The sequence below is a fragment of the Lemur catta genome, chromosome 3, assembly GCF_020740605.2.
Source record: "Lemur catta isolate mLemCat1 chromosome 3, mLemCat1.pri, whole genome shotgun sequence".
Taxonomy (NCBI): Eukaryota; Metazoa; Chordata; class Mammalia; order Primates; family Lemuridae; genus Lemur; species Lemur catta.
Window position 1 is genome coordinate 120,896,894 of NC_059130.1, and position 24,594 is coordinate 120,921,487.

At 39.4% G+C, this 24,594-nt stretch overlaps 1 protein-coding gene across 1 annotated transcript in view; it reads left to right on the top strand.

The window, feature by feature from the left end:
• Positions 1-3,962: 3,962 nt before the first annotated feature.
• Positions 3,963-24,594, top strand: part of RERE (arginine-glutamic acid dipeptide repeats) — a 397,407-nt gene continuing 376,775 nt past the window's right edge. Inside the window, exon 1 of the mRNA XM_045546222.1 lies at positions 3,963-4,484. The gene's annotated coding sequence lies outside the window, so the exon portion shown is untranslated. The remainder of the gene's footprint in view (positions 4,485-24,594) is intronic.

The following is a 24,594-nucleotide window of genomic DNA, read 5'->3' on the forward strand; positions in this document are numbered from 1 at the left end:
TAAATTGTAAAGCGAAAACCCGCTGTGGGTAAATGCAAGGTGAGCTAAGCACTGGCAGAGGTACCACAGTGGGAAGAAAGATGTGCCGCTCGCTGCTCAACCTGAAAAAGTGCAACGGGAGATAGCTGCAGCTCATTATTGGCTTGTATTTGCACTACATAAACTTGGAAGCCAATTTCATAGAAAATGCCTAGAAACAAGCTTCAGTCTGCTACAAGGTTTGCTACAGCACCCTAGTTCTGCTTAAGGCATTTTAGGGGAAAATAATTTACATGTTCTAAAGCTTGAGTACTTCTGGTGAATTATGAAGGCTAGTTACCAGCCATATGTTCAAAGAACTTGAATTCTTTTTTTTTAATTATGAAAATTATCCATGCTTGATATGAAAAGAAAAAAAATCAAATAGAACAGAGTCTAATGAAATAAAAATTCAGTCTCCTGTTCCCTCCTCATTCTCAGTTCCAGGCCCAGTGGGCTCAGTGTAGTTTCTTAGAGGATATGCTTCTAGACATTTTTGAAACATAGACAAATTTGTTCTTTTAAAAATACAAATGAATTATATTTTGCATAATTGTTGTGTGATTTGCCTTTTTCATTGAACTCTGAACCGCGGCTATCATTCTTTATCAATTCAGATTTACCGCATTCTTTTTGAAAGCTCTAAAGTATCCTATGTTTGTACCATAATTTATTTAAACATTCTTTCCTGGTGGATGTTTGAGTTTTTCCAGTTTTTACTATTATAAATAATGTTGCAAGCCTTTTGTAGATGTCTTTGTACACTTATGCAAGATTCTTTGTAGAATGGCTTTCTAGTAGCAGAATTGCTGGGTCAAAGTTTGTGAACATTTAACATTTTGATAGATAGTGTCAAATTGTAGTCTAAAAAATGAAACAATTACATTCTTACCAACAGTGAATCAGAGAGCCTGTTTTCCCATATCTTTATCAATACTAGATATTATGAAGTAAGAATAAAGATTCCTAATCTACGAGATGATTTTAATTTGCATATATCTCATGATTATATCATGTTTATTGAACACGTTTTTTTGACCCTTTTCATACATTGTGTCCATTTTTTTATTGAGTTTTTTTCTTACAGATTTGTAAGAACTCTTTTTATTAAGGAAGGCAGCCCTTGCTTATAGGTGTTGAAAATATTTTCCCCCAGTTTGTCTGTTTCTTGCATTGCTATGGTGTTTTTATGCTTTATAAAGATGTAAAGTATTTATGCAGTATAATTTATTGATGTTTTTTCCTTTATGGCTTCTGGGTTTCCTGTCATGTTAGAAAGAGCTTCCTCAATCCATGATTTGAAAAAGTTTTAGTATTCCTCTAATACTCTTATGGTTTCACTTTAAAAAATTATAAAATATTTTGCATATACAAAAGAATATATGTGGTTTAGTGGTTTCATTTTTTAGATTTAAAAAATATCCATCTGTAATTTTTTGGGGGGACTGTTAGGAGTAATAAGAATCTACATTTTTTTGTATGCATCTTGATTTTGTTTTCTCATATAGGTATTTTGTTCTCCCAACACCATTTACTAACAATCCCTCTTTCCCCTGTCTTCTTTTAAATGCTAATGGTGTTACAGCTCTGATGTGACCTCTGCATACAAAATAAATAAATAGATAATTTCTTACCTTTAGCAAGATACATAAAATAACTAACGATAGTCTTTGATATTGTCAGATTCAGTAACCAAAGTCATCCCCATTTTCAAAAGCCTGCTGAAAAGAGAATAAGTAAACTTTTTCTAATTTCATAATGGGGGAAAAAATCCCACAAGATATTTGACCTCTTTAACTTTCAGCTAGTTATTTAACTTCCCTAAGCCCCAGTTCCTTGACTTTGAAAATAGAGGTAATAACAATACACTTCATGCGCTGTTGTCAGGAATAAGTGGGCTAAAGAATGTAACATGCTGGGCATGGCATGGCACTTGGAACATAATAAGCTGTCAGTCAATGGTTTAATAGTTGTTCTTATTATGGAGGTTATTGTTACTATTAATACATTATCAGCTTCTCAGATCCTTGGAAGGAAGTCCATACTCTCTGGCTTTATGGCTGGAACACAATTCTTGCATGGGATTGTTATAAATAGGTCTAGTTTGCTAATTTTATGGTCTGATGCCATAATATTATGCTTTGTAATTATGTGGAATTTCGAGACTTCTAAATTTACATTTTTATAAATAAACGAAAATGACGGCCAATCCCTAATGCTATAGTAAACGTTCTTTCCTAATCTAGAGAGCCTCTCTCCTCCCTGCTGAATGGCAAGGCAGGATCCACAGGCGTCCTCTTGGAAGTTGTCCATTTGCCCACCACAGAGCTGAAACTTTACTAGAAATAGTGCTCCTGTAAATACAGATTTTGGTGGAAACTGAAGCCATTTAACTGATACACTTTATCCTTCATTATTTCCCAACTGATGTCAAATAGTCCTATCCATATCTAGAATGTTGAAACCATTTTACCACATTTATTATGTTTTAAAATTCGGTTCTCACCTTATCAGATATATAAGGAGGTATTAACTAGTTTCTCCATTTCATAGCTGAGAAAATTGCAGCAAAGAGGATTTTTCTTGCTGTAAGTTACTCAGAAAGGTAATTGCAGGGACCCACTTGTTTTCATTTAAATGTCTTGGGTCACAGTCCAATAGTATCTGTTAGTCCAAATTATTCTTGAAACCATTGGATGTGGAAATTATAATCTGAATAGATATTCCAAAGGGAAAATTATCACTTTATTTGAAATAGATGAAGGAATTATTTTGAGCTATGTTCTGTCCCTTAATTATTCTATTATATGCGGACCTTAACTCCTTCTGGACACCAATACGCATTTACAGAATATTAACAAACCAATAATAGGTTGATGATTCACCCTGGATTCATGCCAGGGTCTGTGAAAAAACTCAATAAACATGATATGCATTTCAAAAACTGCTAGTCATAATTAAAATTTCTAAACCCCTCAATCCTATAAATTGTATTAAATCGAATGTGAGCATTTGGCCTGCCCCTACTCCTTATATTAAATAGCATCATAGACTCTGTGATTATCAGCCTTTCGGGAGGTGGAACACAATACTACATTCTTCAAAGAAAAGAAGGTGACGTTTGGCCTTTTCCTTGTTTTTTTTTTTTTTCAAACTTAGGTATAGAGTTATACCCCGCTCTTTTCTAAAATCCCCTCTGTATCTGTAGTTACGATCTCTTCTTTATGTTTGATGAGACTTTATATTATATTATTCTTTTCAAATAAGCAGCGCGATTTACCCATTTTGTTTTTCTCTTTCTTAATTCATCTTTTGTCATTTACATTATTTAAACAATATTATAACGGCTCATCAGAATTTCGAAACAGTCCTTAAGGGAAACCTTTGAACCCACTCTGCAGTCCTCCAGGAATATGAACAGGCGTCTTACAAGACGGAAAAGGCAAATCAAGACACTGGTAATAACGGGAGCAACGGGACTCTCGCCACCCCTGCCCCCCGGGACCTGCCCGCTCCGCGCCGCGGGTCCGGGGCGGGTCAGCTCGGCGGCCGCCGCCGGCTCCACCGAGCCGGCCCCGCCCGGGGGACACCGGGGCGGGTCCCGGAGCGCGGCCCGTGGCGGGGAGGGCCGGCCTCGCACAAAGACGCGCCCCCGGCGGGGAGCCCAGCCCACCGGCTCGAGCCGCCGCCTGGAGCGCGCGTCCCCAAACCCGGGCCGCGGCGGCGACGAATCCCGACCTCTCCTCAGCCGCCTCATCTGCTCATTTTATTAAGAAGGGGGAAAAAAAAAAAAAAAAAAAGAGGAAGAAATCCCGCCCCCCGCCCTCCCTCCGCCTCCCATTGGCCCGGCCCCCGGGCGCGTCACACCGCACTGCACCAGTGGGGAGGCGTGATACTGCGAGGTGGGCCGGGCCCGAGCGGGGAGTGGGTGGTGGGTCGGTGCAGCAGCCCCGCCGCGGCTCCGCCACCATCGCGGAGGTGCCGCTGCTCCCACAGACGCTCGCGAACCGCCCCCAGCGCTCCAGAGCCTCCTTCCTCCCGCACGCCCCGAGACGCTCGTCCCGCTGGGCCTCGGTCCCCGCCTCCTTCCCCCTCCTCCTCCCCTCTCTCGCTCCCCACATTGTCTCTGCCTCATTTTCTCTCCTAGTTGAGGAAAGAAAATAATCACCACCATCCTTAGGAAGCACCCTCGCCCTCCGAAAAACAAAACCAGATATGATCCTGGGCTCCCGCTTCTGAAGGATTTGCCCGACCGAGGAGGAGGGAGCCTAGTTTCAAGTCGCAGTAAAGGTCACGGCAGGGAAGCCCCGGCAGCCCCTCCGCGTCGCGTCCCCGCGGGCCGGCCCCTCTCGGCCCTGCGCCCCGCGGCCCCGCAGCCTCCCCGCGGCCTCCCGCCCCGTCCCCTCCACTTTCCCGGGAGCTGGGCCGCAAACACCTCTGTTGATGGTGTAGCGCATTAGGGGAAGGTAAGTCTCCAACTTGCCTGCGCCGTGTCGTGTGCTTTCTTTTCTGGCCCCCCATCCTGGTGACGGGGTGTTGGGGGGGCGAAGCAAAGAGGGTCGGCCGTGAAAGCAGTCATTCGTCTGGGGTGAGCCAGAAAGAAAAGGCTGGAGTACAAGTCGAGGGGAGTCAGGCGAAGGCAGAGCAGGAGGGTGGCGGGGAATAAGGGCCAGGGACTTCTGTGGTCCTGTCCGGGCCAGGTGGCTGTCCTGTGTGCCTTCTGACCCCCTGTTCCCTCCAGGCTTCTTATTCATGCTCTTGTACTTGTCTGAGGTTAAACTATTTCATGTGACCAAATTATTGGCTGAACTGTGGGAGGGAAGGAAGTCAAGGACTGAAACTAAATTTCTTGAATGTTTGTGGATTTGGGGGTCTTGGGGGCGGACTTTTATTAAAATATAATTTTCTCCTTAGGGGAAGATTCCTCCTTTGTGTTCCAAATTTCTCGTTCTCCACGTGATTAGAAAATTATGAAATCCAAAATCACTTGCAGCAGAATTCTTACTATCATGTTTTAGTTCTGTGAGTGGCTTCTATTTATTTTTTTTTAAGGTTACGGAAAGAAGATAAGTAGTTTTACATAGACTGGAGTGTGTGTGTATATGTGTGTTGGGAGGGGGGAAAACTATTGCAGGTTTCCTTTGAAACTGGTTGCTTGAGAAGTTGTTGAAAGGAAAACAAAATGATTCATTGTTGAATTGTCATTTTCTTCTGTCTCTTTTCCAAGGTTTGCTTACAATTTTTCTGGATTACAGACTTCAAACATTGATTTAAGCAAAATGTGTCCTTGAGAAACTGGGTGCTTTAAATGTTTCAGTATGTGTTGCTATTTTAAGGTACATTTAAAAAGTAGTTTTGTATGAATCCTGAAATAGCTTTCTCCAAAGCAATTTTTTAAACACAAAAAAGATAACTAGTAAAAGGATGAACTTTGTGAATTATAAAACAGACGCGAATTAATGCATCCTATGTTTAGATTTGAAACAGTTTTCATAATTGCTTTCCATTTAAAGAGAGACCTTTTTGTCTGGTGTACACTGGTTTCTTTAGTCTCAGTCTGTTGGGGGAGGGGAGAGAGGATGGCTCTATACAATAATAAAATCATCTTTGGGTAGGTATTTCCTTCCATGGATTTGCTTGCTCAGTTAATTCCACTGTAAATTATAAACTGGTGTTGATTTTGATGGCCTAGTCTGGGTGGAAAGCTGGCTTCCAGCTCTCCCTGTTGTTGTTAAGGTCGAAGGGAAAAGAGGCAGAGGCAGACACACACACACACAGACACACACACACACACACAATACCAGGCTGAGGGCTCATTGTTCTTCCATACACACATTCATTCTCTCTCTCCCATATTTGGGACTAGGTTTACACAGCCAAACACAGCTCTTTTTGGGAGAGAGGAGAGAAGATGGGGGAAGGGAGGGTGCTTTTCTTTTTCAGCTTTCTTCCACCCATCTCATGTCTGGCCTTTTTTGCAACCTTGTGAGGCAGAAGAGTACATTGGAAACTAAAGGACACTCAAAAACATGTTCAGACTTCTCTTTTCTGCCTCCCTTTCTTCCCTTTGCAGCCCTGGTTTCTGCTGCTCTTTTCTTTTTTGTGTATGTAAAGATAAAATCCCTCTTTATGTGTCCTGGCCTTATATTCAGCTCTCAGTGCTTTCGTATTCCTCATTGCCCCTGACTTTGTTGGGGACAGTGATTTGTTCACTTGACCCTTATTGTAGTGAGTGTGACCATGGTCGTCTTTTGTAGGTAGGAATAGATCGTTTCAGTTAAGGTTATAAAGATTGTATTTCAGGTTAATATTTAGCAAAATGATGTGTATGTGCTATTAATGGTGTGATGGTTTGATGGTCAGGTTTGCTGCCTATTGAGCTGTCAGTGTTGTTTTTGTAAATAGGGGTTATAAGAAAAGATCTGGGTTTTTGTGCTGGGGACTCCTTTGAATACTGGACAGGGAATAGGCTGAGAGTCCACCTGGGGTAAAACCCAGCTCTGGCCCAAGGATGGAGGTTGTTGTGAATACTTGTGGGTTGCAGAATAGCACCTTCTACTGGTTAATTGCTTTGAAGGATCTGGTCGAGAGGGTGGAGGAGGGGATTAACGGTTGAGGCTTAATGATTTTCTTTTAAACGTAGTTGTAGTGCCTTTCTGCAAATGCCACTTTCCTGAGCTGCTAATACAGATGCCCTTTGACAGGCAGGGTTGCATGGAGGCTTTATTATGTTATTGGCTGTGTCTTGACATTAATTTGTTCTGTTATCAGAAGTATTTACACATTGTGACTTCCAAGGACTCTTTGGAATTGATACTCTTCCATCTTTTATGAGAAATATAGTGTGTCTTGAAATATTAAACAAAATAAGTGGGTTTATTTGCATTCCAGGTGTTGGAAACTGTACATACACTAGCAGCCTTTTAAAAAAGTTATTAATGTCATGAATAAAACGTCAAATGAACCTATGCTATAGAAAGTAAAATCCTGGCACTGGACAGAGAGGTTTTTCTCAGATATTTAACCTGGGTATAAGGGTAGAGGAGGCGTTGGGATGGGGAAATCACTAAAATCAGCAATTTTGCATATATAATAGTGTTGTATTGCAATACTGTTGTTTTCAGTAATCATATAAATAAAATTAAGTCTGATAGGATGATTTATTGTATGGATTAGATTTAAAAAAATAAAATTGGAGGCCAGAGAAAACGTGAAATAAGTGTATACACAGATTAATACAGAAGAGGACCAAATTTCTGCTCAAAGGCTTGTAAACCAAGGTGCAGTTTCATAGATAATCTGCTTGATAAATGCCTTGAATGATTTTTATTATCACATATCCTAACCCATCTCAGTTGTTTTAAATGTAATGAACTGTTAGAGAGGTTTGCAGGGGACTCGTGTAGGGTAAACATCTTTTGTTTCAGACTGGCAATTTCTAGGAATGTGATTTCTGATTCACTTTGCTTTCAAAATTTGAAGAAGAATCTCTAAATTTGTGTATCTTTTACAGTGAAACATGAAGAGTTCAAATGTATCATTTACTTAGTGGGAATGGAGTCAGGTAATTTTAATCCACTATATTCTCTGCCAATGTTTTATTGCAAGTAAGTTAGAGTAACTGAGAACCAATTCATAATGAAAAGATAATCCAAATCAAGAAAAAAAAATATGCCAGTTACTTTTCCAACTTTGACTTATTTGTCAGTCAAAAAATTAAAAAAAAAAATGGGGCAGTAATCATTGTCAGGTCCTGCAATAATTATGTGTAATATTGAACAGAAATACGCCAGGTGTTGTGAAAACACACACAAGAATATAATCTGTGCCCTTCTGAAAACCTGTGTATGTCAAATATTATGATGAATTTAGTAAGCACCCATTACTTTAAAATTAGTTTTGAATCTTTAACATCTTGTTTAAATCTCAGTAATCAAAAAAACATTTAAGTAGTAAAATAAGTTGTATATACCAAGTTCCTTTGGGAATAGTATGCTTTCCTACTAACTGCTTTTGGCAGCTACTTATGCAGTTGATTTAAAGGTTAAGATAGCAGAAAATTCAAATGTTTAAGTGAGTCATTAGTGTAACCTAGCTGTGAACTTCATTACACATACACATCCTGAAACAATAAGCTATTGTCTTACATAATCAGTTTCTGATAATACTGTGCTCTAGTTGATCACAGGGTTTTTTTTTTAAACAACCAGAATTCCTCTTGAATCATATTTAAGTGATTATTAATTATTAGTATCCTGATAATTATTCCAAAGTTGGAGCTTTGTTAGTCCTTTTTGTGATTTTGCTGAGCCTTTTGGCTTGTGCTTGGTTTCTTGTCTGACAGAGTTCTAGTGTTTATTAAATAAGGAAAATTTACAAAACATTAGAAAATTGTTAAGATTGCTTAGGCCATCTTAATGAATATTTGACTACAAATAACTTAAGCATGCCCAAATAATAAATACATTTACTACCTTGGAGTTTTGGTTGGAATTGTGATTTGTATAGCTAACTTTGTGTAAGATGTAATACATGTCTGTACAATAGGTAACCAGGTCAGAGAGTACTGTTAATGTAAGAAGTTTTTGGTAAAGTGACCTGTTTCTGCCAGTGTAAAATAATTTTTAATTAGTAAAATTTGCCAGTATATCAGCAAACATAAGTAATACATTTGACTGTGAAATTTTTCCTTATGTGGTTATGTTACAAAATGATATGACCTTTAATTTATAAACCATTTGGTATTTGAGGAATCCTCATAGCCTATTTGTCTTGGGTTTTGCATCAGAACTTGAAGCCATGAATCATGCCCTAATTTTAAAGTAGTTATACATGTGACTTTTAAGGGTTTTGGTTAGGCTGTTTTGGTTGCAAGAAACAGAAAAGTCTTTCAAGTCATCTCAGGGTATTGGAGAAAAGTGGAACAGAAATTTAAGCGGTATGAGTCAGGCCTCACTAAAAAGCAATAGCCCCAGGTTCAGTAGTGCCTCCTGGATACTGGATACTATTAGGGGCAGGGATCCCACTCAGCTTTAGTGACCAGATGCCTTGTTGCCTCCTCAGCAGTAAGAGTTTGTTGTGCCATACCCTAGTGCCAGGGCTGTGTATGATTGTCCAGGCTGTGTATAGCAATATGGATACCACTCTAAAGGGGGACAGTATTAGCATTGTTGTCCTGGACTAACTGAAAGAGAGCTTGTGAGTAAGCATGGCCATGTAGCATCTCTAGAGTCCTGAAGCTGCAGCATGGGCGAGTCCCTCCTACGAAAACCCATTCCAGCGCACATGGCCACACATACGCTCAGCAGAGCATGTGTGTACACATTCATTGGCACCTGTGCATGTCCCTTAGGTTACTGGAGGTCTCATTCTTGACCCCCTTCCTACTTTTGAGGTGGGGAGTGAGGGAATACAGGGTGGGGTGAACACAGTTCTGGGGGAGTGTGAGTAGGCGAGAATGTGGGCATGTGTCTGTGTGTATGGACTGACTGGAAACCTCCCTGCTAGAGAGAACCTGGCTATGCTGGGCAAGTGTATCCACACAATAGCAGCTTGGCTTAGTTCCTAATGGGACGCAGAGGCTGTGGCCACTGATTTAAGTAGATGTTTGGTATATGAAAATGTCATTCAGGTGAATTTAAACTGAATGTTCCTTATTAAACCCAGAGCCAGTCCTCCCCTGCCCCTTACTTTCCCACCTTTCTGTGTGTGTCACCGCACATGACTGAAGGAGAGTATGACTGATCAGTCTGTGATCCATCTTTCCCTGGCAGGGCCACTACATGAGGCTGTTCGGGTTAGACAACAATATGCTAACTTAAATTTTTTACTGAAGGAAGGCACTAAACAGCCAGGGCTGGCCCACCTAATCCTCTAATATTATTAATTCAGCTGTTGTATCTCTGGTTTTTTTGTGTCTTTATGCCTCTGCTTCCACTTCCACTACGAAGGACTTTTTGTGTCTTTAATTAAAATTTCCCCAAAGAGAAGATCTGATAGGTCATTAGTTATTACCACTGTTGATTAACGGTTTGGGGTCAGACCACCTAATAAGCTATCCACCAGCCCCCAGATGGACTGCCCTTGGGCTGGGTGCTCACCCCTAAATTTATGTGCTTGTATGGAGGGACACAGTTGGAGCTGAGGGAATGGGAGACATTATGAGCCATGGGGCCTGTGGAAAGGGAATTTCTTTTCTTCTGTTATATCCTATCATGTTTTCCCATCTTCCTTTTCCCTGACATCTGGTATGGCTGTTATTGCTTTTGATAGCTTATTCTATCTAACAGTTTATTTTGCTTTAAGAGATTACATAGTCATAACTGGTAGTTATGATCCCCTTTTTAGGTGAGATCATTTTATTGCATTTATCTTACCCTCCTTTTATTTTCTGTGAATCTACCCACCTACCTGTCTTCCTATCAGCCTACCCAAGTCAGTGTTTCCCAAACTGTATTTATAGCATACTTTTAATAATATGCTGCAAATATTTTAAGTATTTTGAGGTTGGATAAATTTATAATGCACATTAGCACCTTAAAGCCTCAGAAATGTCTTATAGAGGTTTTTTTGGTTATTTTTTGTTTTCCCCCCTTGCTCCAAAGAATATCTGTGACCTTCTCATGAGATACTAATATTCTGTAAAACACAGTTCGAGAAACACATGTAAAAATTCTTTCTTAACCAGATAGCTTGTTCTTTTTCCCCTTAATAAAGGAATAAGTTCTGAGTGTTACTGTCACAATAATGCTTTGTTGCTCTGTACTGTTTTTCTTCAAGCAATGTTTGCACTTTAGTGCTTCTAAGGGTGCAAAATGACTGCTTTTTCCATCTTATACATATGTCATTCTGGAGTTATATTTAAGGTTTAGTCACTTCATTTTTGGACAACTGCAATAAATTGTGTAAGCACTGGCAAGAATCTTTCAACAAATATGAATAATAAAAGCAAGTATTTAACTCTACAGTTCATTGGATTAAGCCTTACAGTTATGCAAAGATGAAGAGAATAGCTTTCTAGAAATTGCTCTCTAAACTGGCTATTGGTATACGCATTAACTGTTAGAAGAAAAAGATAAGTGTTTTAGAGACACAAAATGCTATGGGCTTGAACTAGTTATTTATTGCTGTATAACAAATTGCCTCAGGATTTAATGACTTTACATAGTAAACATTTGTTATCTCATGACTTCTGTGGGTCAGTTGTTTGGCAGTGGCTTAGCTGAGTGGTTCTGGCTCAGACCTCTGTCTTGAGGTTGCAGACATCTGAAGGCTTGACTGGGGCTGGAGGATTTGCTTCTAGTATGACTCACTTACATGGCTGTGGGCAGGAAACTTCAGTTGATTGCCACGTGGACCTCTCTTTAGGGCTACTAAAGTGACCTTATGACATGGCATTTGGCTTCCCCCAGAACAAGTGACCAGAGGAAGATAGAGAAAGCAAGGAGAGCCTCAGTGCTTTTTTTTTTTTTTTAAAAAAAACAAACCCTGAATGTGTTTCTTTTATTTATTTTATTTTATTTTTATTTCAGAGTATTAAAGGAGTATCAATGCTTTTTATAACCTAGTTTTGGAAGTCACATACTGTCACTTGCACCATATTCTATTAGTTAGAATCAAGTCACTTAATCCAGCCCACACTTGAGGAGGATAATTAAGCTCTACCTCTTGAAGGGAGGAGTATCAAAAAATTTGTGGATTTACTCTAAAACTGTCACAGAGGTTCAAAGGAGAGAGATATGACTGATTAAAAAATGTTTTTCCTCTTGATTAGTCATCTGCAACAATGGTTTACTTTGGTTATTAGAGGAGAGTGATACGATCAGAACCTCATATTACTTCTCCCTCTACCCATGTTGAGATATCATTTATTTCCTACCTTTCTCCTATTCTTATCTCAGATTTAGTCTTATTTATTTATTTAGTTAGTTTATTTTTGGGGTGGGGATCTCAGTGTGTTGCCCAGGCTGCTCTCGAATTCCTGGCTTCAAGCCATTCTCCTGCCTCAGCCTCCAGAGTAGTGCAGGCATGAGCCACCTTGGCTAACTGATCTATTTAATTAAAACTGTACTTGGGGCCGGGCGCGGTGGCTCACGCCTGTAATCCTAGCACTCTGGGAGGCCGAGGCGGGTGGATCGCTTGAGGTCAGGAGTTCGAGACCAGCCTGAGCAAGAGTGAGACCCTGTCTCTACCAAAAATAAAAAAGAAATGATTTGGACAGCTAAAAATCTATATAGAAAAAATTAGCCGGGCATGGTGGCGCATGCCTGTAGTCCCAGCTACTCCGGAGGCTGAGGCAGTAGGATCGCTTAAGCCCAGGAGTTTGAGGTTGCTGTGAGCTAGGCTGACGCCACGGCACTCGCTCTAGCCCGGGCAACAAAGTGAGACTCTGTCTCAAAAAAAAAAAAAAAAAAAAAAAAGTGGTTTCTGGGCCAGGCGTGGTGGCTCACGCCTGTAATCCTAGCACTCTGGGAGACCGAGGCAGGAGGACTGCTTAAGCTCAGGAGTTCAAGACCAGCCTGAGCAAGAGCGAGACCCCATCTCTAATAAAAATAGAAAAAATAAGCCAGCCATCATGACCTGCACCTGTAGTCCCAGCAACTGGGGAGGCTGAGGCAGGAGGATCGCTTAAGCCCAGGAGTTTGAGATTGCAGTGAGCTATGATGATGCCACTGTACTCTAATCCAGGCAACAGAGCAAGACCCTGTCTCAGAATAAATAGATAAATAAAAATGGTTTAAATGTTCAGTTTTGCAAGGTAAAGAGTTCTGGAGATTGGCTGCACAACAATGTGAATGTAAAGAGTTCTGGAGATTGGCTGCACAACAATGTGAATGTATTTAACACTACTGAACTGTACACTTAAAAATGGTTAAAATGGTAAATTTTATGTTGTGTATATTTCACCACAATAAAAAAGTTAATAATGACAATTTCTTTGTCATTAATTTGAAAACTTAGATCAAACGGACAAATTCCTATGAGAATATAACTTAATAAAGCTCAGGAAGAGACAACCAGAATAGTTCTGTAATCATTACAGAAATTGAACCAACAGTTGAAAAATATTCTCATGAATCAAAAACAACCCCATGACGTATTACAGGCAAGTTTCCCTAAACATTTTTTTTTAATTTCAGCATATTATGGGGGTACAAAGGTTTAGGTTACGTATATTGCCCTTGTCCCTCCCTCCCTCCCCTAAACATTTAAGAAACAAACAAATAGGCCGGGCGCGATGGCTCACGCCTGTAATCCTAGCACTCTGGGAGGCCGAGGCAGGTGGATCACTTGAGGTCAGGAGTTCGAGACCAGCCTCAGCAAGAGCGAGACCCCGTCTCTACTAAAAATAGAAAGAAATTATCTGGCCAACTAAAAAAAATATATATATATAGAAAAAAAAATTAGCTGGGCATGGTGGCGCATGCCTGTAATCCCAGCTACTCAGGAGGCTGAGGCAGGAGGATCGCTTGAGCCCAGGAGTTTGAGGTTGCTGTGAGCTAGGCTGACGCCACGGCACTCACTCTAGCCCGAGCAACAGAGTGAGACTCTGTCTCAAAAAAAAAAAAAAAAAAAAAAAAAACTGTACTTGGGACACACTGCCTAAAGTTTTTTTGGTTTGGCTACTCTTATTTCCTACCATTTAAGTATCTTTTCTTTAGTTCTTTAACCTTCCCACTTCTTCAATTATTTCATATCTTGTGTTAATGTTTATTACTTACATTTATATTTTAGTGCAAATTATGTTTTTTCCATTAGATTATAAACCCCTTGAAGGCAGAAAGTTTTCCTATAACTATACTAGTATGTATGCTCACATATGGAATTAGATGTATTCTGAAAAAGACAATTCATTGAATCTAAGATGCCATCATTTGTAAGATGCATCATTATTTTATGTACCACTAAGGATCAGAAAAGATGCTGCCAATTAAACTGTGTAAGACTTGGGCCAATTCCATTGGTATGCAAATGTAAAACAAACACTATGAGAGTCATTGAAATATGGTCCATCTATTTAGGCTGTCTTTGTTTTCACCACAGTGTATTCCCTGGAAAGCATGTCTGAAGATAGATCTTAAAGCAGATTATTTTCTTTCTTAGGAACAGTATTATAGGTTGTGTTCTTACGTAAGGGTTTAATATGAAAAATCTTAATTATGGCCAACAGTACAGTAAAAAACAGATGCTACCACAAACCTATAGTCATTATAGTTAAATGGCTGTAGTTGGCATAGAGTAGGTATAACCATTATATATTTTGATTTGTAATATGTTATATATATGTAATATACAAAAATACTTACCATCCTCCTGTATCATCATTTTGACCTGAAATGTTTTAACTGTGTTTTAAATACTGGTGTTCCTCATAATTCTGTCCATTAACTTCTCGTTCAGCACTGTCTTTCTTTAACATCTATGTGCTTTCAACTTGCCAGTTTATAAATAAAGCTCTAATCTCTCTCCTGAAATTCAGATCCATGTTGCCTTCTGCCTCTTTGGATATCTTTTGGGCACTAAGCTTCAAAACTTCCAAGCTATATTTGTCCACTCTTATCCATTATACTATTGTAGAAAAGTAGTTAAGAGCTCTGGACTCAATCCACAGCCTACTGCTTTTTAACTCTGTGACTTCAGGCAAGTTATTAATATTTATTTACCTTTTAGTGTCTGTTTCCTCATCTGTAAAATGGGAATAATAATACTCATCTCATGGGTTTGTTTTGAGGACCAAAGTAATTAATATATAAAAGTGCTTAAAAAGTCCCTGGCAATAGTAAGTGCTCAATAAATATAGGCTATTTTTATTATTACTGTTATCATTGTCATCCAGAGATCTAGCTTTTCACTATGTTCCTTTTCGTTGTTATCTGCAATGCTCAACAACCAGGAGATTTGAAGGAGCAATGGGTCAACTCTAGAGGGTTCGAATTAAGTTTTCTCTAAGGTACCAATTCTAAAATTTTTACTGTCCCATGAATATAAGGAAATGCTACAAAACAATGTAGGATTAAGTACCAAGTGAATGGCACAGACCATAGAGTAATAGTGGAGTTTGGGGTGTTAATAAATGATCAGAGTGTCATAGCTTAGCTGTTCCTCTTACTTGTGAAGTTCCTGAAGGAGATTTATGTAAGAACAATGGCAAATAGGAAAGTCAAATATTACTTTATTATTAGTTGGGCTTTTAGTGAAAATACCAACGTAGAGCTGTCTGGTAAACTGGGTTGGAGCTTATTGCTTAAGACCTAGGCAAGGGCTCTCCCATCCTCCTAAATCTCACTTCTAGGCTGGCTACCTAACAGAAGACCCAAACATTAGTCTTCCACAGCATGTATGAAAGAAATGAGCAAGAGCAAGATAGCAAACTCTCATATATATGTGTAAACTTTTAATCTTCATTTAATCTTCATACTTAAAAACAGGGTCCAGTAAGTATTGTGGACTCTGACCCAATAAGATTAGTGTTGCCTGTTCTTAGGTTAAAGAAGGCAGGGCATGGAGGGAGAGAGCAAAGCTTCTTTTGTTGGTCCAGTTTCAGCTCTCCAGTGAGGTTGGTTTAATGGCCTGTGAGGACTAACTAAAAACATGTGGCTATCTGTCTAGCAGCCCTGCATTCTGACTTTTTTCAGGACAATCCTTGGGACCTGGGGCGAGGGGGACTGCAAAGTATTTTTCAAATGTAAGGATAAGGTTACCCTGTAAGATACAATTAAGAAAAAATGTCATGTGATAAATAACATTTGCCATTTGGAAAAGTGACCCACCATCAGTGATAGCTATTGTGGCATTTTGGTAATATGCTGATTCGACTTTTGGTAACAGGAGTGTAATTTTTGAGGAATATGATTGTAGATTATTATATTAGCAGAGCAAAGCTGAAGCTTAATCATATTATTCTCAGTGTGAAACAAAAATATGACAGTGGAAGGGGGATGATTAAAGTGGAGGCTATTAAAGAGTCAGGCAGAGACTTTCACTCAGTCTCTGCAGCTTCAGATTCATTGCTTGCTTGTAAACTCCAGAAGACGGGGTCACTTCAGTGTACCTTGTGTGTGAGGAATGCAGTAAGCATTCATTAGTCAAATGAATGAATAATATTATTGTATGGTATTATTGAGGTTGATGATAAAGGAGATTAGCCTTAATCTCTTGACCCCAATGCATACTCAGGAAGCTGATTTTTTGACAAATTCTTGATATTAACAATTTTATATCTCAAATATAGCATAGGAAAACCATTTTAGAGCTTCTAAGTTATTTGAATCACCAGAAATGAGTTTTTATTTTAAACATAGGAAGTTTAAAATATATATTAGAAATTGTTTAATGAAGTAGTACTTAATAAATACATATAGTATTCTTTCTTTATAATTTTGCCTTCTGTTAGGTAGGATTAGGTTCAGCAGTGAGTGGCAGAAACCCAAAATAACAATGACTTAAACAAGATAGAAGTTTTCCTTTCTTTCATGTAACTCATAGGCAGTTCTGAGCCAGTATGGTACCTTCATGCTCATTAGGGGACCCGGCCTTCAACATGTAGCTTTCTCCTTTTAGTCAAAGATAGCTTCTCCAATGTCTCATATCAGTTCTACATTCTCACCAGCAGGAAGGAGGAAAGGGCAAAAGCTGCGCACATCCCTATCCTGTGAAGAGACTTCCCAGAAGTTGTACACACCACTTCTTCTGTGTCCCTTTGATTATAACTGAATCACAGTGTCACAGATAGCTGCAAGGGAAGCTGGAGGTGGCTATGTACCTAGTGAAAAATCAGGGATCCTCTTACTTTGAAGAAGGGGAGAATCAGTATTACGCTGTATTGGGCAGTCTGTGCCATAAATCCCAGTCATGTAGTATTAACACATTTGGTGATTTTGTACGTTAAACATGATTGAAGACTTTCAGAGACTTTTAATTCTTACCATTTGTAAACTAGAAAAATGTACAGACATCTTGTTACTATTAACATATTGAAAAATGCTTTTATTAACTGTTTATTAACATTAATATTTCTTTTTTTTTTTTTTTTTTTTTGAGACAGAGTCTCGCTTTGTTGCCTGGGCTAGAGTGAGTGCCGTGGCGTCAGCCTAGCTCACAGCAACCTCAAACTCCTGGGCTTAAGCGATTCTACTGCCTCAGCCTCCCGAGTAGCTGGGACTACAGGCATGCGCCACCATGCCCGGCTAATTTTTTCTATATATTTTTAGTTGTCTGGTTAATTTCTTTCTATTTTTTAGTAGAAACGGGGTCTTGTTCTTGCTCAGGCTGATCTCGAACTCCTGAGCTCAGAAGATCCACCCGCCTCGGCCTCCCAGAGTGCTAGGATTATAGGCGTGAGCCACTGTGCCTGGCCACATTAATATTTCTTAAGAAATCTAGCGTTACAGAACCTCTACACGTTTTAATAATTTATTTGGAATTGCTTAGCACCTTTGTTTTCATAGCTCTGTGAGAATTTTAGGGTCTTTATGGAGTATTTAAGCAGTTTTGATGCTATATAAAAACTTTAATAAGTTGAGTTATATGTATGCTGTAATTTTCCTGATAATGAACAATGACTTCTCACAGCTCAGGTAACTTTAGTTTTGGACAGTTTATCTTTCCATCTATTGATTGTCATATTTTATTTGCCCCAGCATACAAATAAACTGTGCAATTGTATAATTGTGGTAAATAAATTTACTTGGAAATGCCATTTATAAAATATGTGCTTAGAACCAAATTTATGAATGTATTATTAAGTTTTAGTGTCCAAGGACTTCTTAAAACCCTGTATTATGAAATCGGTCATAGTTATTTCCTTTTCAGGTGGCATACCAGGGCACTGGGGAGCTGGGTGAAGAAGGAGGGATCTTACCTTTCTATCTTTGATACTCTTTTTTTTTTTTTTTTTGAGAGAGAGTCTTGCTGTGTTGCCCAGGCTGGAGTGCAGTGGCGCAATCATAGCTCACTGCAACCTCAGCCTCCTGGGCTCAAGGGATCCTTCTGCCTCAGCCTCCCAAGTAGCTGGGACTACAGGTACCTGCCACCACACCTGGCTAATGTTTCTATTTTTTGTAGAGGTGGGGTCTAGCTATGTTTGCTCAGGCTGGTCTTGAACTCTTGGCCTCAAGTGATCCTCCAGCTTTGGGCTCCCAAAGTGCTAGGATTGTGAGTGTGAGCCACTGGGCCTGGCCTAGCCTGTTTTTTTAGATTCTTTTAGATTCTTGCCCTTCTCTTTTTATTATGTGCTTTAGTGAAGTATGAGTTTAATTAATGGTAGTGAAATGGGGCATACAAAATGACCAAGATACAAATTGTGCCCTTGACAAATTTTCTTGTTAATGGGAAAGATAAGACGTATACAACTGATTACTAGGTAGAACAAAGTCCCTCAAGAGGTGATGATACTATGGTTTAAGAAAGAATCAGCTCTGGTTTGGGGCATTAGAGAAGATTTGGTGTAGGAGGTAGTGTTTAACCTGTGTTTTGAAGGATTGGCAGGATTTGGATGTGTGATAAGTAGCTAAGAAGATTTCAGGCAGGAAATCGCATGGAGCAAAGGCAGAGAGGCTGGAAATCTTGGGAAATGATGAGTACTTTGGCTGCTTCCATGATGAGGATTATTAAATTGTGTTTAAGTTTTATTTTTTTAAATTTTATTTCCTTTAAAATGTTCTGTACCAGATGCAGGCAGACATAGTTTTTTCAGTTTAGATAGTTTATATTTGAAGCTGAAGCTGGTAGCTGTTCAAACTGAAGTCTAAGAGTATTTTGGAGAGGGAGCTTAAAGGTGGGCTGGTTTCTCAGTGGAAGAACAGATTGATTTGGCTGGAACCACAGAGCACTGGAAAGGCAGGTTGAGATCATAGCATGCGGAGATTTAACACCAGGATGAAACTTTATTTGATAGCCTCATGTTCAAATTTAATATAAATTGTAATTATAAAATTAATATATACATTCATACTATATTCAGCATAGCACCCATTCCGCCAGTATGCTTATCTGTACATATAAGCATACATACCGTCTTGAATTTTGCTTTTTATATTTGATATCAAGTATATATTTTTCAGTTTAATACTTGCATTAATAATTATACCTTATGTTTATTCTTTTTTTTGAAAACAACCGCACAGTGGGACACTGTATGGATGTATACTTTTCCTGTTTGATGGGCACTTAAAGTACTTCTGATTCTTTGCCTCCCCATATCTGTACTGTTGTACGATTGTACAGGTATGTCTACAAGATAAATTCTAAGTGGAATTGCTGAACCAGTTAGTATGTGCATTTTAATTTTGAAAGGTGCTGTTAATAAATTGCTAAGATGTGTCAGTGTGTACACAGTGTTTTAGAGTTTTGATTTCCTTACCTTTTCATCAACCTTGGATATTAAAATTTCTTTTTTTTTTTTTTTTTTTGAGACAGAGTCTCACTTTGTTGCCCAGGCTAGAGTGAGTGCCGTGGCATCAGCCTAGCTCACAGCAACCTCAGACTCCTGGGCTTAAGCGATCCTACTGCCTCAGCCTCCCGAGTAGCTGGGACTACAGGCATGAGCCACCATGCCCGGCTAATTTTTTTGTATATATATTTTTAGTTGGCCAGATAATTTCTTTCTATTTTTAGTAGAGACGGGGTCTCACTCTTGCTCAGGCTGGTCTCGAACTCCTGACCTTGAGCGATCCACCCGCCTCGGCCTCCCAGAGCTAGGATTACAGGCGTGAGCCACCGCGCCCGGCCTAAAATTTCTTAATCTTTGCTAATCCAATAGGTGAAAAGTATACATATTTTAATTTGCATTTCTTTGACCATGAGTAAAGTTGATGATCTTTTCATATATCACAATTAAAAAATACACATTTTGTGGTATCTCAGTAATAGAGACACTTGGTTATATGGAATACTTCTTTTTGAGTACCATTTTTTTTTTTTTGAGACAGAATCTCATTCTGTCACCCAGCGTGAGCCACTGCGTTCAGCCCCATTTATTTTTTAAAAAATACCCCCCCCCCCCAGCTTTATAGAGATATGTCATATGCCATAATATTTACCATTTTAGGCCAGTCGCTGTGGCCCTCGCCTGTAATCCCAGCATTCTGGGAGGCCGAGGCAGGAGGATTGCTTGAGGCCAGGCGTTTGAGACCAGCCTGAGCCAAGAGCAAGACCCCATCTCTACAAAAAACAGAAAAATTAGCTGGGCATGGTGGCTTGCACCTATAGTCCCAGGTACTCTGGAGGCTGAGGCAGGAGGATTGCATGAGCCTAGGAGTTTGAGGATACAGTGAGCTCTGATGACACCATTGCACTCCACCCAGGGTGACACAGTGAGACTCTGTCTCAAAAAACAATAAATTAATCAGTAAAAGAAATAAAGAAGAACAACATAAAAAAAATTTACCCTTTTAAAGACTATAATTTCTGGGTTTTAGTCATTTATATTAAAATTGAGTGCCAACCACGTATTCATTATTTGTAGTAAATACCTGTTAAGCTGAACTTGACATCCTCTGTTTCTTTCCATTGGCATAGTAAGCCCAAAATATGAAATGGGTAAATGCAGCTTTTCCTGTTGTTTTTCTGGTCTGAGGCCTCTTACTGGAGAGTACAGTCAGGCTTAGCTGGGTTCTGAAATGGAGTTATGCGTGACAACTGCTTTGGAATCTCAGTGCTTTGGTGTACTGGATGGGGAGTGATTTCTTTTAAATAGCTTGTAGTTGAAACTGGTTTTCAACTGCTAGAGGTGATACAAACTCCAACTTTTTCTAAAAATATTTTAAATAGGAAATCTGAGGTGAAAAGGGCTTCTGAGGTAAAAAGATTTTACAACATGGTAAATGCTTAAAATTAGTAAGTCAGTTTTTTTAGGTGGGTGATACAACTCCTTTGTAGTTACTCTGGTAAGTAATACCACCTAAAGAGTGTGTGTGTGTGTGTGTGTGTGAATGAGATGACTGAATTGCTTTAAGAACAGTGATGATCTGGCCTGTGTGTATTTCTGTTGTGATTTGCACAGATATTTAGTGTGGAAAAAAGCATCCCAGTAGTTTGTTTGACTGATTCTTTTGAGTAAACTATTTCTGCCCTGTAGCATTGGCTCCCGTCTGGTTGGGTCTTCTGCAGCTCCTGCCCATTGCCCAGGGATGATTTAGAGAATAGTAGCTCTTATTCTGGCTAAGTCGGGATTCTGATCTGTGTTGCTGTTTCACTTGGGGAAAGATGTCAACAGAGGCTCACAGTAGATGGTTTCTATTGATTTTGATAGAACCAAATGTATTATTCTCTTCCTTTTGCTTTTATACATAGTTAAACATTCACGTTGCTTGTTCTTCTTCCTAGTAAAATATCCTTAAGATTGTTGTTCTCTGCATTTTAACCCCCTCATCTTGCATATTTTTCCATATTTTTATGCCTTTTCTGTTTGGAAAGTCATTTTTCTTTTCTTTCTTTCTTTTTTTTTTTTTTGAGACAGAGTCTAACTTTGTTGCCCAGGCTAGAGTGAGTGCCGTGGCGTCAGCCTAGCTCACAGCAACCTCAAACTCCTGGGCTTAAGCGATCCTACTGCCTCAGCCTCCCGAGTAGCTGGGACTACAGGCATGCGCCACCATGCCCGGCTAATTTTTTCTATATATTTTTAGTTGTCCAGCTAATTTCTTTCTATTGTTTTAGTAGAGACGGGGTCTCACTCTTGCTCAGGCTGATCTCGAACTCCTGAGCTCAAATGATCTGCCTGCTTTGGCCTCCCAGAGTGCTAGGATTATAGGCGTGAGCCACCGCACCCAGTGGAAAGTCATTTTTCATTGCCTTGGTTTTAATCATTTCAATTATAATATCTCCTCTTTTTCCCTCTTGACATCTGTTTTCCTGTTACCAGTTTTTTCATGTCTTAAGGTTTTCTCCTACTGTAAAGTCCCTTGGCCTTTTACTTGTAGTTTTGATTAAAGTGGATTTTTTTCTTGGGCTTTTAATTAGATTTTCCTTTCCTTTAGTTCTTCATAGGGAGATTGAAGATGATGCTGACTGACACTTGGGTCAGTGGCCCAATTATCTAGGATGGAACTACTGTGAACTTTGAGTGGCTCGAATGCAGCATTTAACTTAGCTTGTGGTTGTTTCCATTTCTACTTGACAGTTGTTTACTGGCTTAGAGGCACTGTCCTGAAAAAAATAACAATAAATATAAAGTAGACAATAAAAAAACCCCACTTATTCTTGTGTACTATGCCCATTTGAGTCAAGGTGAGATCTGAGAACTGGGTGAATGCTATTTATAACTCTAGAAACAATATTTTGCTAAAAAAAGATGTGATGTTGATTAGATAGGAGAGAATTACTGGGTCTTTTAAAACACTTTGTGCTGTGTAATTTATGTTTTTTCTTGCTTCGCTAAAATGTCTTGAACCATGATAGATTCTGCATTATAAAAATAAGCTTGAGGCTGAGCACAGTGGCTCACGCCTGTAATTCCAGTGCTTTGGGAGGCCACGGCAGGAGGATCACTTGAGACCAGGAGTTTGAGACCTCTCCTGGGCAACATAAGTGAGACCCCATCTCTACAAAAAATAAAGAAAAATTAGCCAGGTTTGGTGGCTCACTTGTGGAGTCCCAGCTACTCAGGAGGCTGAGGCAGGAGGATCCCTTGAGTCCAGGAGTTCAAGGTTATGATGATTTATGATCACCTGGTCAACAGAGTGAGACCCTGTCTCAAAAAAAAAATCTTGATATGACTCCTAGCCAATGTGAGCAGACCTGGATTCCAGTTCCACCTGAACTGTGGGCTCAGAGTATGATTGTGTGCTCTGCTTCCGTAGCTGTCAAATAGGGACAAATAGTATATAAACTGAAATGAAAAAATAGATATGGAAATACTTGGAAAATATAAAAATACTCCACAAATGTGAAGTACTTTAGTTAATCTTTTTCGCATGCAGGAACTCAGAACTCAGGACTACTGTGGCCTACAACCCTTGCTTAATCTAGCTATATTTTTCCTCTGTAATGTTGTCTGGAGAAATCCACTGCTCCCCTACTCCCAGCACCTGGGCTAGAGTGCAGTGGCATCATCATAGCTCACTGCAATCTCCAACTCCTGGGCTTAAGCAATCCTCCTGCCTCAGCTTCCTGAGTAGCTGGGACTACAGACATATGCCACCAGACCCGGCTAAGTTTTCTGTTTTTTTGTGGAGATGGAGTCTCACTTTTGCTCAGGCTGTACTTTCTTGATATGTTTCCTGTACTACACTACATGCAGATGTATTTATTCTGAATATTTTTATGTAGATATTAGTAAGTGCTTATTAGTTTTCAGATATATATTGTTTTGTTCTTAGGTGCTTGGTCCTAAAATACTTTTTAATTTTCATCTTATGACAAGAGACATCAAAAAGGCATTTTATGAGAGTGATAATGCATTGCCCTTTTCTTCTCTTTTAACAAATTCAGCAACTTTTCAATCCCAGAAATCTATAAATATATTGTTTGTGGAAAATACAATGGGGATGGCATCAATAGATGGTTTCTATTAGGAATTGGAGCAGGTAGCAGTTTTTCCTGTCACTTCAATCACAGGTTCAGGACCTTTTAATATAAAGGTGTAGAGAGAGCTAGAGTTAGCTTATAGCCCCTGAAATTATTTGAGGCTATATTTTTCTCTCTCAAGTAGTTTATCGCAGTCTAATCATTCAGGAAGGTAGCTCTTACTGAAGCCTATTTGCTTTCTGGGAGTCAAAGATTAACTTGTAAGTAGAATAGTTAGTATGGGTCCTTCTCCCCCAACCTCCCCTTTAGGCTGTCCTGACTCAGAGGAGAGTTGTCTGGTTAAGTGTCTTTTTCCATGAGGAGCCCATATAATTTAAGTTTTCTCACTTTTGGTTTAGTTATTTGGGGTAGTTCCTCATCCTGTAGGAAGTGGCCATATTTTCATCACTTCCTTAGAAGAACATAGATGCCGACAAATTCCTTGCATTCCCTAGTCCGTTTTGCTTGGCTCTTACACTTCTTGCAATTTTCTAGGATGCTAGTTGCCAGCCTTGCTGATGTGGGACTGGTTTTGAAATCCAAGGCCTCTTTTGAGGATAACAAAGGACTGTAGAGGATGGAAATGTTAAGGCTGCAGAATGCTTGCAGTGTACCACATGCTGTTGATATGCTTACCACAGTAATTTATGAGCCTCAGAAATTTAGGCCTTTGATACAGCTGTCATGAAGTTGAGCCTCAGCCATGTCTGCACATCTTTCTGAAATGATTCACTTTAGGCTCCCAATATCAAAATAGACCCCTGCTTTCCACCCTACACAGCTTCTTTAAACCTTCTTAGAATTGAGAAAAAAATACTTGTTGTAAGACACTGCTAAAAAGAATCTAGCATCTAGGGGGGAGGTGTTAGAGAATTGAATGTCACTAGAGTACCAAGGAGAGAGGAGTTTGACCTGTTTTGAGCTCATCTGTGACTCCTGTTTAGTTTACAAAACTCTAATAACACTAATAATAATAGCAAATAATAGCTGCATTTTTGAGGTTCAGTTTCATTTAGTTAGACACAGTGACAGTCGTCTGTCTTCTTTTAGGAGGTGATTGTTGGAGTAACTATA